Below are 14,471 nucleotides of genomic sequence, written 5' to 3'. Positions count from 1 at the left end.
TTTTCTGGCCTACCAGGTTTCAATCCACCTCCAAGTGTATCTTGAAGGGCTGACCAACGTACTTAGGTATACACTGCAAAAACTGATTTTCAAGAAAGTATGGAGAAGCTTTGTTTTAGGCGTTTGCTTTTTATTTTAGTCTAAAAAGAATAAATATTGTCATCTGCAAAAACAGTACTACTTGAGGTAAAAAAATAGTAAAGCTGCACTAGCAAATCTGCAAAACAAGCTAGCTTGGAACATTATTTATGTCCCGTAACAATGTTTTTACATAGTATAGCTTTAAACAGATTTTAGTGAGCTTATTAATGAAAATTCTTATTTACTGTCTCAAAGCCTCAGCAAATACCAGGAGTTGGTCCAAACCACTGCACTTCTGCATGTACCTGGGTCCTCTCATTACGCGCTCACGCATTTTGCAAGAGAACACCACTGTTGTGAGAAGGTTATCCACTCAAAACTGCCAAAGAAACAGCCAGCTGCTACCACTGCTACCAAAAAGAAAAATGCCATTTGAGGTCACGGACAACAAAAGACATGTGGACATAGAAAACAAGTGTTTTCTTGTTTCCTCAAGCAATGTGGGTTATGGTAACAGGTGGACGTGGCCTAATGATGGTAGCCAATGGGAGGGGTGAGCGTTCCATCACCGTGTTTTAGAGTCCTGCACTGAAGCCCTAGGCCGTCGGGTCGGCCCGGCCCGACGGCCCTCGGGCCAGGCTACGGGCCAGCGACTGTGTAATTACCTCGGACACGGGCCGGGCCGGGCGCCTTTATTTTTAATCGAATTCATTAAAAAAATTTGAAACACTTAAACCAGGGATCGTCAACCTGTTCCCATCAAAGAGCCATTATTACCCGTTTCCCACAGTAAAGAAAACACTGGGAGCCACAGCAGCCGCGGCGTTGTGGGCGGGGCCTAGCCTCAGACAGCAGAGCGCTGCTCACAACAGGTGACAGCAGCTGGTACCGGTTGCTCGTGTACGTCAAAGTTATCTTTCATAGGAAGATAATCAATAAAACGATTTATATAAAGTGGATCCAGAAGCTGTAGCCCGTCTCTGCTACAATATTTAGATATTTTTCACCCTGTTGGTGGTTTTACTGAGCAGGTACCACTTTTGTCATACGTTTCTTTTTAAAACATGTTTAGACTGTTCAGAATACAAATCCAGGCTCTGTCACGTTTGATTGTTGTAATTAAACTTTGTAGGTGGGGAAGGTCAGAAAAGGATCCGATCATTTTGTTTTTCCCTCATTTACAGTGACGGAGATACCGGCGCAGTGCGCCTGGCTCTGGTGTTAATTAAGTTAAATTTTATCTATTTTCACAAGAAAACAGTTAAAAGCAGGGCTTGTGTTGTGTTGACCAGATAGTTCCCGTATTTGACCGTTTATTTTGACGGAGAAAGAATAGAAAGAATTACCCCGACGCATGCAGACGAACTGACATTTTATTCTACGCACATCGCAGATGTAGCTAAATCACTCAAGAAAAGATTCCCATCTGAACATCTGAGCTGGACACAGCTCAGCGCAGCTCGCTGTCAGCGTGTACTACATAAGGTGCACAGCGAGCTGAAGATGTGGAGAGGGGCTTGGAGCGCGTCGCATAACCAGAGCGCATGCGGGAAGATTCCTCCGACTGAATTCAGTCGGAGGAATCTTCCCGCTGATCTGAATCTGATGCGGCTCTCTGTGCTTGTAAAATAATGAATGGATATTTAAATAAAAAGCTTTATATTTTACTGAATTAATTTTATATCTGTAAGCTAATTCTAAATGTAAAGATTGTCTGCGTAAACCTGAACAGTTCCAACCCGGTCTTACTGTGAGACCGGGTTGACGGGTCACGCTTGTGCGTAATCATAGGCGCTTCCTGAGCTGAAGAGATTCAGGGATTCTCCTCAGACGGCTCCTGGATGTGTCGCCACATTGGAGACAGGAACAAGCGCTATTCAGCCAAAGTTTCATAATCAGGGAACATTTTCTAAGTGACAAGTCTCTCTGAGAGACCGGGTTTGGGAAACACTCGCTTCAGTGGGAGGAACCTTCCTGCATGCGCTCTGGTTCTGAGACGCGCTCCAAGCCAATCTCCACATCTTCAGCTCGCTGTGTACCTTATGTACGCGCTGAGCAGCTCAGATGTTCAGATGGGAATCTTTTAGCTACATCTGCGATGTGCGTAACGAATAAAGTGTCAGTTCGTCTGCATGCGTCGGGGTAGTTCTTTCTATTCTTTCTCCGTCAAAATAAACGGTCAAACACGGGAACTGTCCGGTCAACACAAGCCCTGCTTTTGACTGTTCTGTTTTCTTGTGAAAATTGTTGGAAAGAGATAAAATTTAACTTGATTACCACCAGAGCCAGGCGCACTGCGCCGTTATCTCCGTGACGGTAAATGAGGGAAAAACAAAATGATCGGAACCTGCACGTCTTTTAACACATTGGTCAGGATTGACGCACTTTGTTTTCATTTAGTTGGTTAAAAAAAGTTGGGCTCGGGTCGGGCCAGAGAATCCTGAAAACCTTTTCGGCCGGGTCGGGCTGGGGCTCCACCCCCTCGGGCCGGGCTGACACGGGCTCAGATTTTAGGCCCGTGCAGGGCTCTTCCGTGTTTGTGTTTAAAAACTAGCTTGTTGCAGATTAGCAATTTCAAATATGACCAAATTTTCTGGCTTTGAGTGAAAGAATTGGCCAATGGGGTAAGCTAGCTAACATTAGATTATCTTGCCAATCTTAAGAATTCCAGTCGAGCATCTTTAGCTAACCCCGTTAGCATTTTGTTTTATCAAAACAAGAAAAGCAGTCATATTTAAGTGTATTTTCTTTATTTCAATCCATGCTATTTATGCAGATAAAAACATTTGTTTGATTTTTAGACTAAATAAGAAAATGACTAAAAACAACACGTTTCTACTTTTCTGAATGTCTGTTTTGCAGTGTAGTGTAATTTTGAAAAGCATAGTGATTAAGCAGACTCTAATTCCAGGAAATACTGAGTGGAGATATTTTTACCAACAGCAGGCTGCTGTCTGTGGCTGAGGCTGTATAGAAGGTGGAATAAAGAGGGTCTTGTGTATTTAAGATGCCAATTTCCTTATCTGATTCTGCACGGGAATAATTCTGCTCATTACCTGTTCTGATGGAATGGGAGCTAAACAGCTCTAAACTGGATGCTTTTAAAGACCAAGAAATGAGTCCCAGTCAGGTTTCTTTGGGTTCCCACTTTTAACTTGATGTTGTCTGACGTCTCTGCCTTTGAGGACTGTTGGCATGAACTTGCAAGTGGAATTTTATAGGATGGTTTGAATATTTCTCAAAAAGTTAGAGAGAGTTACTAATTTAAAAGGAAACTGCAACCCTTACTCTGATGCTGGTGGAAGATAAATGTTAGAAAAAGTGATTTATTTATTTTGCAGTATAAAACATAAAAATGTTATATAGTCATTTCAACCAGACGTTGGTGTATTTTCTCACATCCTGTGTCTGCAGATAGACACCGTGAGTAACAGGCCCAACCATTACATCACGGAGCCGTTTAAAGTTAAAATGATTGGTACTTCATTGCATTTTTACAAGCAGATTTATTATCTGAAGTAAAGCTGAAAACAAATGTGGTTTCAGCCTCTGAACCTGAGTCTTAGACACAGCAGGTCCGTAAGGTCCGGCCTGTTTCCACTTCCTGACTCAATGGTAAACCTGGGACTGCACCCTGGATCTTTCTAACAGAAGCATCAAGTTTATCATTTCCTCAATGTGAAAACCAGAAGGGTTTTATACACTCAGTCCAGGAAGAGGAAAGAAAGCTTGGTTTCTTCTAGAATGTCTAAACAACATGTGGATTAAAAAAATAAACGTCTTGTCACGAATTTAACATTTGCAAGAAATCACAAGAGGATTTTAGAGCCACTTTTCAGAGGAATGGACCGGTAAAACATGGTGACTGACCTTTTTTCTTACCTGGCCTGTGTGTCAGCGTCACTGGAGGAGCCTGTCTCTTGGCTTTGAGGCGCTCACGCCTTCAGTCAGCACCTAGGTAGCATCATTATCAGGTGACAATAATCCAAAGGGTTCCTCCTGCTGGCACCAGAATTCAAAATGAGCTTGGTATTTAATCCAAGGCAACAATCCAGTGTAGAGTGTTGTTCAAAAGTGTTTTGATGTGAACTTCAGCAACCTTGTTGGGCTGAGTGGGAGGGAACAGCAGAAAGTGTAGGGTTTCACTGGGAGATGAGGTGGCTCTGTTCTCCACTTGCTGTGGCTCACACATAAAGAAGAAAGACGGGGAGGCGTAGCCAAATATAGATCTAACTTTCTGGATATTTTCGTCCCATTTTTCCCTCTCTCCTCCATTGGCTGCACCCATCTGAAGTATGCTCCTCCAGGATAAGGCATAGCTTCTTGGCCATGGCCTCCACTGTCCAGCCGCTGCCACTGTGATAGCCACAACGGAGCCACCCTGGCTCTGGTGGTGGGCTGGGCTGCCTTGGTTTCCATCAGACACTCACTTGTGGAGAGGGTTGTATATAGACTGCAGAGATGATTACAGTGCTGCTAGTTTTGTGTTAAGTGTACGAACTCGGACATATTTGGTGTACTCGTGGAGTGTTTTTACAAACAAAATGGTACACTCTCACATTAATGTGGCTTTTAAACTTATTTTAGTCTTGAGTTCCTTCCTAGTGTGTATTTTGTTTTATGTGATGTACGATATTGGTGGTCATAGCTTGGAACATTGCTTTTCATGCCTCTTAAGGACATTCTAACACCGTATAGCTATAACTATACTGTGGAGATACCCAAAATAATGAATGAATATGGTTCTTTTGCATTCGTCTAAAACCCTGCACCAACGACATGTTGCACCAAAACCGACTGGACCATCCAGTTGTCGGTCTCACTGAACCACCGCACCGTGTGAAGTCATGGACAACAAGAGACGTTTAGTCACAGAAAATGGCGACTGGTGTTCAGCGCGTTCTCGTTCACTCAGGTAATGCGGGTTCTGGTAAACGTGGATGTGGTCCTGGGATTATGCTCGACAGGTATCTGTGACGTGTTTGTGTTTACAAGCAAGCTTGTTCTGCAGATTTGCCATTGCAGCTTTAAACAGCTTAATACATATCATGAAGGTGAGGTTTATGCGAAACAGCAGCCGTTTATTCGTCTCATGCTCTAATTCTCTGAAGAACAGCTGCACTAGGAGTGTTTCCCCCGTCTTGTGGCTGCTGGTAAAGCTTTTATTAAGTATCTGCATGTTTTTGCAACTCTATAAATTCTCTCAGATCAAATGCAGAACCACCTCAATATGTGAATGTCATGGAAAATAAACAAGCTGGCTGTTGCATGCAGGTCTATTTGCAGTGTCTTTGTAGCCAAGGAAACCAGAGAGCACATGCCAGGATTTATGTAGGCTCAGTATGGAGTGGACAGGAAGTGGGCTGATGGTTTAAGACAGATGCACCACATGAGTGATTGTAAATGTCTGAGAAACCGTCTGTCACAGTGTGTGGAGAGTGCTAAAGAGGTGACCGGCACGTTGTGTGAGTGTGATGCTGCAGGCTCTGCCGTGCTGGAGAAAGCCATCTGGTATGTGACTGACAGCCAGCTCTCAACCCTCCACATCAGATGGACCATCTCGCTTCTAAATATGCTCTAAATGTGTTTGAAAGCAATGAAGCTGACAAGTCGTTGGACCTTTTAAAGATGCAGCAGTTACATCTTAAGTAAGGGTCAGGACAGTGTTATGTAGCTTTATGCTCAGAGCTGTATTTGCCAGCAAACCCTTACATATTTTAAGATTCTCATAAAAGTCTCTCTTCTTGCACACGAATATTTTGCTTATAGGAGATAAAAACTGGGGTATAAGTTGCTTTGATCCTCCGTTCTATGCTGTGACCAGCAGATGGTGACATTTGAAGTGTTCTGCTTTCACAGACCTTTATGAGAATTTAGTCATTTTTCATTCGATTTCTGAAAGGTTTGGGATGCAAATTGTTAGAATAAACTCCCATCTTCAACTTGGTGATGAATCTGCATTTCATAACTACAGTAAAAATGATGATAACATTGGGTAATAATCTGAAGGTGCTGAAACAAATTTACAAAAGAGGCTGATGCTTTGAATAGTCTTGCACCTTTCTACTTATCAGCCCTGCTCACTCCTTATGTACCGCTACGCTCACCGAGGTCAGCTGACCGCTCGCTGCTCCTTCCATGAACTATAAAGCAAGGGGGGAGCGGACATTTTGTATGCCACCCCCGTGCTCTGGAATGGATTGCCCCTCACAATTAGATAGTCTTCCTCCATTGATGTCTTTAAATCACTGAAGACCCACTTTTATGACTTGGCTTTTGGGGAGTGACTCCTTTTTGTGTTTGTTGTAGAAGTTTTGTATTGGCTGATTTATTGTCCTGTGCAGCGCTTTGATCAGCACTCAAGCCGTTTTTAAATGTGCTACAGAAATACTGTTGTGGAATGGTGCAGCATGTCACGACATGGTACAGCACCGTACCGTCTCATATCGTATTGCATCGTATCGTATTGATTGGTATCGTATCGTATGGCATGGTAAATGTTGTCCATAAGAAACTAATAGAAAGATCAGCTGCTTTTGGAGCAGGCTACAAGGGCACAACACATGTATATAGTTTACGAATGGGTCTACATTTAAATTTATGACCGACATCACCCCAAATGAGCAAAAAAACTTGAATCCTTCTTTCATCATGCTTCAGATCCACGGTCAGGGACAAATACCTGCTTAGAAGGTCCATTTTAGCAGCCCCCTAGCCCTACCTAGAAAAAACCTTTGTATTTATCACAGATAATAAAACAGCCGACAGTAATGGCTAAAAGAACTGTTGGTGCCTAAATAACTTGACCCATCCATTCATTAAAACCAAAAATCTGATAGCTGGTTTCAGAAAAATACATCCCAACAGGATACATACAAGTCTGGTTTGGAAACGTTAGTGCATGTGATCACAAAGTACCCCAGAATGAGTGATTCACCACCGTCTCCTGTGCAGAACATCTACCCTACCTGCTGCATAAAGAAAGCATTGTGCGTCCAAAGGGACTCCAGAGATGTTCTCTCACCTCCCCTCAGAGAGGCACCCACGACTCATTACTGACCTCGCACCTCAAAAACTATTTTGCCTCACAGCGGTAAGTCTCATGATCGCTGATGGTGGACTGCCTGGCTGGAGAGCGTTGTGATGCTTTTTGGGTTGTTGTTTTTTCTTCCGAGTAACTGCTCTAGCTTTCCCCCAGAAGACCGTTCCGAAGTGATTCTTTGTTTTAACTTGTGGGTTTTTCTGACCTGACCATTTCCTCATCTATTTTCTATCAACAGCTAATGCAGGAAATAGGGGTAGAAGACTATTTTCACATTTCGCCTGCATGTGAAAATCAAAGTTATAACAAGTAACAAACGGTTTCTCAGTGAACTTGCTCTTTAGGCTAACTTTGTGTGTAACTGGTTAATTTAATGATCTCTATTGACAGCTCAGTGGTGTGCTTTTATAAACTTGACCGAACACCATCATGCATTGCTGCTGCATGATGCAGCTGCTCTGGGCATACTGCAGACTGCTAACTGCCACCCTCCTCGTGGTTTCTCCTGGCACATCCCTGTTGGCAGGAGGGTGCCTGATAAATCTGTCATGGTCTTTCATGCATGTGACGGTCCTTCGCCTTGGACACATGGGACTGGCTTGCCTCCATTTGTTAACAATCTCTTACACACACAATGTTCTTAGGTTGCACTGATCGTCTTTACGACAATGTGCTCCTCTGAGCCTCAGATGCCTTCCAACTAACCTCAAGCTGAAAGGTGGGTGGGATCGTGCACGGTGCCTCATTGTCACGGGCATTTCAAGCTTTACTCCAGGATGGAGGTGAAGAAGTGCAGATGTCCTGCACACAGCAACCTGGGCGCCTGAGACCACTCAGACTAAACATCTGTCTCCACAAGGCTCTGTGAGGCTGGCGCATGTCAGCTGCTTTCTCTTTTTGGAGCACGTCATCAGTTGTCTCAGAGGAAGCTAGAGGAAACTCCAGTACTCTCACCAGCCCGTGCCAGACGAAGTGTTTTACTTTCATGACTGGATTTTTATTCAATGTCACCTCCAGCTCACAAGGAACAAGTGTGCCTTCCTGTTGCGCCAGCTAAAGTTTTTTATTTTTGTCTCCCTGTCGTCTAGCAGCTGCTAGCTGATACTCAGTAGGCTTCTCAAAGATACCCCCAGGCTACTGAAGACCATGTGGGTGTGAAGAGGCCATGAGCTGGCCTGCTACCTCCTTCCCATGTGTGGCTGACAGATGGAGGCCAGGTGTTTTTCTATTGCATCGTTTTAGCTGCCTGTTTGAGGTTTTGAGCGTTCACATGCAGCAAGGCGTTTTTAAATTGAGCGGACAACATTTCCTCTCGTTGCACGTGGCTCGACACCATAGTGATAAACAAAATGATAATCAAATGCCACCATTACTCTGTTGTAGGGTAGCTACATGTTAGCCTGTTTTATATTTATTGTGGATCTCACATCAGAACATCTTTAGGTTCATTAAGCTCTTACTTTACGTAAACGTTGAGTAGACTCACTTATCTACACTGTTTTTATTTTATTTCAGTGAATTTGGCAACACCCTACCCTCCACCAACAGGGCGCACCCGCCAGTCTAAAATTGCAAGTCCAGCATTCTGGCCACAGGGGGCGGTAAAGCGTGGGTACTGAATTCTGGGCCTGGAAGGCTGGCATCCAGCATGTTTTAGTTGTTGCTCTGCTCCAAAACGTTTGATTCAGTGGTTGAGTCACCTGTGCAGCAGCTCATCAGGCTCTGCAGAATTCTGTTAATTACCTGCTGACTGAAACCAGGTGTGTTGAAGCAGAGTTAAAACTTAGAGAGAGACTGCACACCATCAGAAAACGTAACTTCAGCCCCAGGCAAGATGTGAAAAATGCTATGGAAGTGGGCGTTTCCAGGAGGCATGGAGTGGCATGGCCAAGTGTGGGGAATTTCCATCCTGGGAGGGAGGGAAGGGGGGGTGGGGGGAGTCTGTACCGATGATGTGACATTGTTCCAGCACCAGCCAATCACAAGTTTGAAATGCAGTAGCCGCAGTTCAACACACAGGGGGCAGCACTGAGATGTTTTAGACCTAGATTCTAGATTCAATCAAGTTTACGCAAACATGTCAAAATGCACAGAAACAGAAAGATTGCATTTGTAAAGACCCGGTTATTCTGTTCATGAGCACAAAAAGGTTATTCTGGGGGTTAGTTACTCTTTAGATGTGCTGGATATCGGCCCTCCAGGCCTGGAATTGAATATCTCTGCTGTATTTTATCACTTACTGGCACACAAAAACGATTTAAACAGATGAAAGAGTTGCATAATAAAGTTGAATACTTTTCATTTCAAGTACACATGAAAATGCATGCTTTAATCATTTTACTTAAGTCAGAAATTTCTGTGATACTTTGGCTTCTACCTAAGTTGTTTTTACTCCCTCATCTGTACTTTTTACTGAAGTAAAAACATATGGCAGATTTCAGTGAAGCAACCAATGAAATTCCACTGCAGCACAATGAGCTCTGACTGTTAAACGTGCCTTTTAGCTCAGATTAAGGACCTTGCTACGGTTCCATTCTTTGCTGCTGTTTGCTCAAAGGCAACACAAGTTTTGCTGTAAAAATACTAAAATTAGATTCGCATTGATCTCCAAATATTTCTTACATGATACCAGCCAGTTTGCTTACCTCAATAAAATCACATGAAATTAGTGAGAGGGTGAGCACTTGCTGCTCAAATGACACTAAGGCAAGTGTGTGTAAAAGAAAAAACTTTAGGCATTTTTACTGTTTTTTTTTTTTTTTTTTTTTTTACTTTATTCGTGCATGGGGCTTTGGGAATGATCTCTCTGTCTATTTATTAAGGGTTGGATTGTTTTGGAAATGACCCGAGTAAATAAATCCATGAAATCAAAATACAAAGCACACATTTTAGCATTTAACCAGACACCAGATGGTGCCAGAGGCCTCCTCTGCATAAAACACACCGGTGGAGCGGTGATGCTTCTCCTCACAGCAAAGACATTCACAAGGATGGAAGAAAGCAGCTCAGCGATGCGTTTGTGATTTATCCTCACATTTTAAAAAGTTATATTGTTCATCTTATCAAAAACCAAATGACAAAATTAAGCAAATTCATCATGGTTAAAGTCATTTATTGACACTCAAACATCTTTCTTTTCACATTTCCTTTTACAGTAAAACCGACTGGAGGTGGATTCAGATTTTTGTTATTTACATTCTTATCTTTCTTGCAGAACCATCCCACTGAGGCAATCACTTGTTTGAAATGAGGTCTGCAGCTAGGCAACAAGCTTAAAATGCACCGCTACTCACCATCTCCAGTGACAAAGACAAGAGAGAGTCCAGCAGCAGATGGTCTGACCCCTAGAGCACTGATCTCCACATCATGGAGCCTGTTTGGGGTTACAGAAAGAAAAGAACAACACAGCAAACCCAATCCCACAGAACTGGTATCAGTTCTCCAAGAACCTTGAAACTAGCTACCCAATGAGCCATTTATCTAAGCTTTCTATTTTCCTCATTAAACGTACTTTAATTATCAACTTACCATAGAGGGATTTATTCTGATTTGCAGGCATCTGTTTATCATTAAGGGGAAAAAAAAACACGTGTTTTTCAGCCAGGAGTGTCACACTCAAATTCAAACTGGGCCAAAATGAAAAACCATCTGGAGCAGGGGTGGGCAACTCCAGTCCTCGGAGGCCGGTCTCCTGCATCTTTTTGTTGTTTCCCAGTTCCAACACAGTTAATTCACCTGTTCAGCAGCTCTTCAAGCTCTGCACAAGCCGGTTAATCACCTGCTGATTGAAATCAGGTGTGCTTTTTTTTTTCAACACACCTGATTTCAATCAGCAGGTGATTAACCGGCTTCTGCAGAGCTTGATGAGCTGCTGAACAGGTGAATTAACTGGGAAACAACAAAAAGATGCAGGAGACCGGCCCTCGAGGACTGGAGTTACCCACCCCTGATGGAGGATGGCTGGTGCGGTTTCCTCGACAACAACAAACAAATTCCTGAGGAGTTGAAATGTCAATGTCTTGGCTTCAAAGTCGGTAAATCGCCGGGTAAACTTCAGGCTGCACTGTAAAGTCAAAAGTTCAAAATAATCAAATATATTGAGTAGATAAAACTCATAATAAAAAAATGTTTTTAGAACTCAAATGTGTTGAGCTTGTTCAACTTTTTCCTTGTTTTAAGTAGATTGAACTCAAACGTTTTAATTAATCTGAACTATTTCTTTTTTTAAGTAAGCATAACTTTAATTAATCAATAAAACTTAACTTTAATGATTAAAGTTAACAAAAAATGATTGATTTATTATTTTATGTTTCTATGTTATTCCGTTCGTCTTTACGTCAACCCTAAAGTGTGTCTGATAAAAAGACTTGTATCTTTTTATCAGACAGTTGTGGATTTCCAGGAAAAACAACCACAAACTAGCAATTTTGATGGATTGCAGGAACAATAAACAACTGCTGGGCGTGGTGAATTGTGGGTAGTCGTATTTTCAGTTATTTTGCTCTATTTTGGGGTGTTTATGCATGTTCATTGTGGAGGATTGTTGTTCTCAGTTATTATTCCATTCAGTGTTGCAGATGTGGTGTTACTTTTTGTATCATGTTGGCCCCATAAGTGAGGAGGTTGGTCAAAGTAATGCTGTATGGCTGTGCCGTCCCATTGTTATTAATACTGTGGTTGTTCACACCAGATACTCTTGACTTGACTTTGAGTGTCCCACTTTCATTGGCTGTTAGCATCTAGGGGTGTGTGAGTCATGATCTGGTGTTAGTCACTGCCTTCACCAGCCTGTCACATTGTCACTTTTAAGTAAATTCAGCTTATTTGGGTTAGAGTTTAATAGGTCCATTTAGAGTTCATATAAGTTATATTATTTAAGTTAGTAAAAACATGTAATATACTTAAAATAAAATAAAATATGCAAGTTTGGTGAAATAAAACTTTGTAAGTTGCTTAAGTTCTAAGTTATAGGTTGGAGGTAGTTAAATGCTTTGATTTTATTCAGGTCATATTTTTTAGGTTATGGTAAACTTAGTTTTTAGATAAGTTAACTTAAAAATTATTAGGTAATCAGTTTCCTCATAAATTTTGAGTTCAGTGAACTTATTCGGGGTTACAGTGTAAGAGGAGTTTTTCCAAATATCTGCCGTACCCTCTTCAGACTGTTAGCATAGATGCTTATGACCGTAAACAGAAAAGAAGAGGGCACTTTGCAGTCTCGAGTCACACGCCAACACAACAAAGCATCCATGGATAAGGCGTATTAGCTAGCATGCACTGGTGGGCCAGTTCGAATACACATTTTATATCCGATCTCTTGGGTCAAATATAAGGACACTGCAGGCCAGATTTGCCCCGAGATCCCGTTTGACAACTCCGCTCTACATGTAGTTTTACTAGAGTAAAAAACATCCAGCACTTTTCCCACCGATGTCTAATGCCGACTTCACACTGGAAGCGTCTGTGGTGTGAAACGGCAGTGGAACAGTTCACTCGTGAACCTCAAAGCGGCCCTTTTCAGACTGGGAGAGTCTTGGCGGAAGCATGGCTTCCTCACTGTGCTCTTCCCTGGACTTGCAAGATTACAAGATGCCTAGAGACTTCAAGTCACGGTTTGTTTATGCAATCCGCCATTAAACCAAAAAGTAGGAAATCACTTTGATGTCATATAATAATAATAATAATACATTTTATTTAAAAGTGCCTTTCAGGACACCCAAGGTCAGAATATGATGCTGTTCCTCTCCACTGCCAGGAATAGAGCCATGAAAAACACATTGCTGCTCTTCTGGAAGGATGCTGTGAGTAAATAAGCCGATGGGTCACGCGTAAGCTTCATATATATGAAATAGCAACACTGCAGTTCTTTTATTTTAAAATTTACCTGGGATTTTACTCTGAAACCATTTGTGATTTCCTGTCTAAATCTGTGTTAAATGCGGAAATTGACGCATCCCAGAAGTAGCAAGCGGCAAATATAGAACCTGATCCTATCTTTAGCAGCGCGGCGTACTGCTTCTGGGATGTGCATGGAAATTGCTGCGTCGCTGCTGGTTTGAAACACTCCATAGACTATAATGGAATCTATATGAAGCAGTGACGTTCCGCTGCCGTTCTGCAATGCCGATGCTTTCAGTGTGAAACCGGGGTTACACTAACATTTATTTGTTTGCGGTTCTAGCTGTTTGTGTTTTACATGTCCTGTCTCTCAGCCTGTCTCCACCCTTCTGCTCCCCACAAGGTGGGAAAAGCCCAGCTCTCTGACTGGCTGCATCAATCTCCAAGTCTCTGCTGGATGTTTCTGTGAGAAGGTATGGTCTAAAGTCACTTCATCAATGTATCTGAATGTTAAATACTAAGGCCAACCTTGATATCAGACTATCCATCCTAACAAGCTGTGGGGAAATCAGGTAGTTTGGCAAATCTGAGCTGATTCCTCAGTGGTCCATTCATCAGCTGGGGTCCCACCTGTGAAATATTGGGACAGCATTCTTCTGTTTTCTTGCCACGGGTGAGGCTTGTGTTTATACCACCTTTCGGTATGGATTTCTTTAATCGACCAGAGAGATTTATTTGATTCAAAAAATCCTGCAGAAGGTTTTTATTATCCTCTTCGACATCCTACCAACTAAAGTCCACAAGTCAACACCTGCTTACTGCAAAGCTTCATCATATCTTTGGTTCAGTGGAGACGTCTCTCTTCGGATCAACTTGGCTCTGCTTACATGATCATTTAAGTTGCATAGTTACAGGCAAGAGAAGAACTCAACGCCCCCCGCCACTGTTCTTATTGTGTTGCTGTCTGAGTCGCCTGATGTTCGTTGCTGACAGTATAATTACTGCAGGGTGGGAAGGGATAAAAAGGATTGCCGCTTGCTCATTCTCCCACCTAAACATCCAGCTGCACTGTGTGGACCAGTCGGAGAGAAAAAGAGCGCGGGGAATACAAGGGATGCTTCCCCAAGGCGATTGTGGCAACGTTCACAAGATGAATTCATAACTATCACATACTTGTGTATTACCAAGTCTGAAATATTCTACAGCCGAAACTGACTGATGGGATACATTACTGCAATATTAATAATGATAATAATATGTGTGTGCTGTAACTTACATGATTTATTATGTTGGCTGGATGCATGTAGAATAGATACATAAGATGGATGGGTGGATAAACAGATGGACATATGGTGTGAATATGGGTTGACAAACATGTGGACTGTCAGTCTAATGAATAGATGAATTAACTGGATATGTAGACAGGATGATGAAAAGGTACAACTGTCTACAACTTGAAATGTGAAACCGTACGGTATGGTATGGTATGGTATGGTATGGTATGGTATGG

General features: G+C 42.4%; 2 protein-coding genes across 4 annotated transcripts in view; one reads left to right on the top strand and one right to left on the bottom strand.

Moving 5' to 3' along the window:
• col22a1 (collagen, type XXII, alpha 1) overlaps positions 1-4,577 on the bottom strand; it is a 139,247-nt gene extending 134,670 nt beyond the window's left edge. For 2 of the 3 annotated variants that reach the window (XM_070556158.1, XM_070556160.1), the window contains exon 1: positions 3,964-4,577. The gene's annotated coding sequence lies outside the window, so the exon portion shown is untranslated. Of the gene's footprint in view, positions 1-3,951 lie in introns of all 3 variants that reach the window. The other variant, XM_070556159.1, reaches the window with a different exon arrangement.
• LOC139073049 (uncharacterized) overlaps positions 1-14,471 on the top strand; it is a 725,027-nt gene that overhangs the window by 678,948 nt on the left and 31,608 nt on the right. The gene's annotated exons all lie outside the window — the stretch shown is intronic.

The sequence above is a fragment of the Nothobranchius furzeri genome, chromosome 11 (genome assembly GCF_043380555.1).
Source record: "Nothobranchius furzeri strain GRZ-AD chromosome 11, NfurGRZ-RIMD1, whole genome shotgun sequence".
NCBI classification, from domain to species: Eukaryota; Metazoa; Chordata; class Actinopteri; order Cyprinodontiformes; family Nothobranchiidae; genus Nothobranchius; species Nothobranchius furzeri.
The sequence above is the reverse complement of the archived record's forward strand: the minus strand, read 5'-3'. Positions and strand labels throughout refer to the sequence as shown.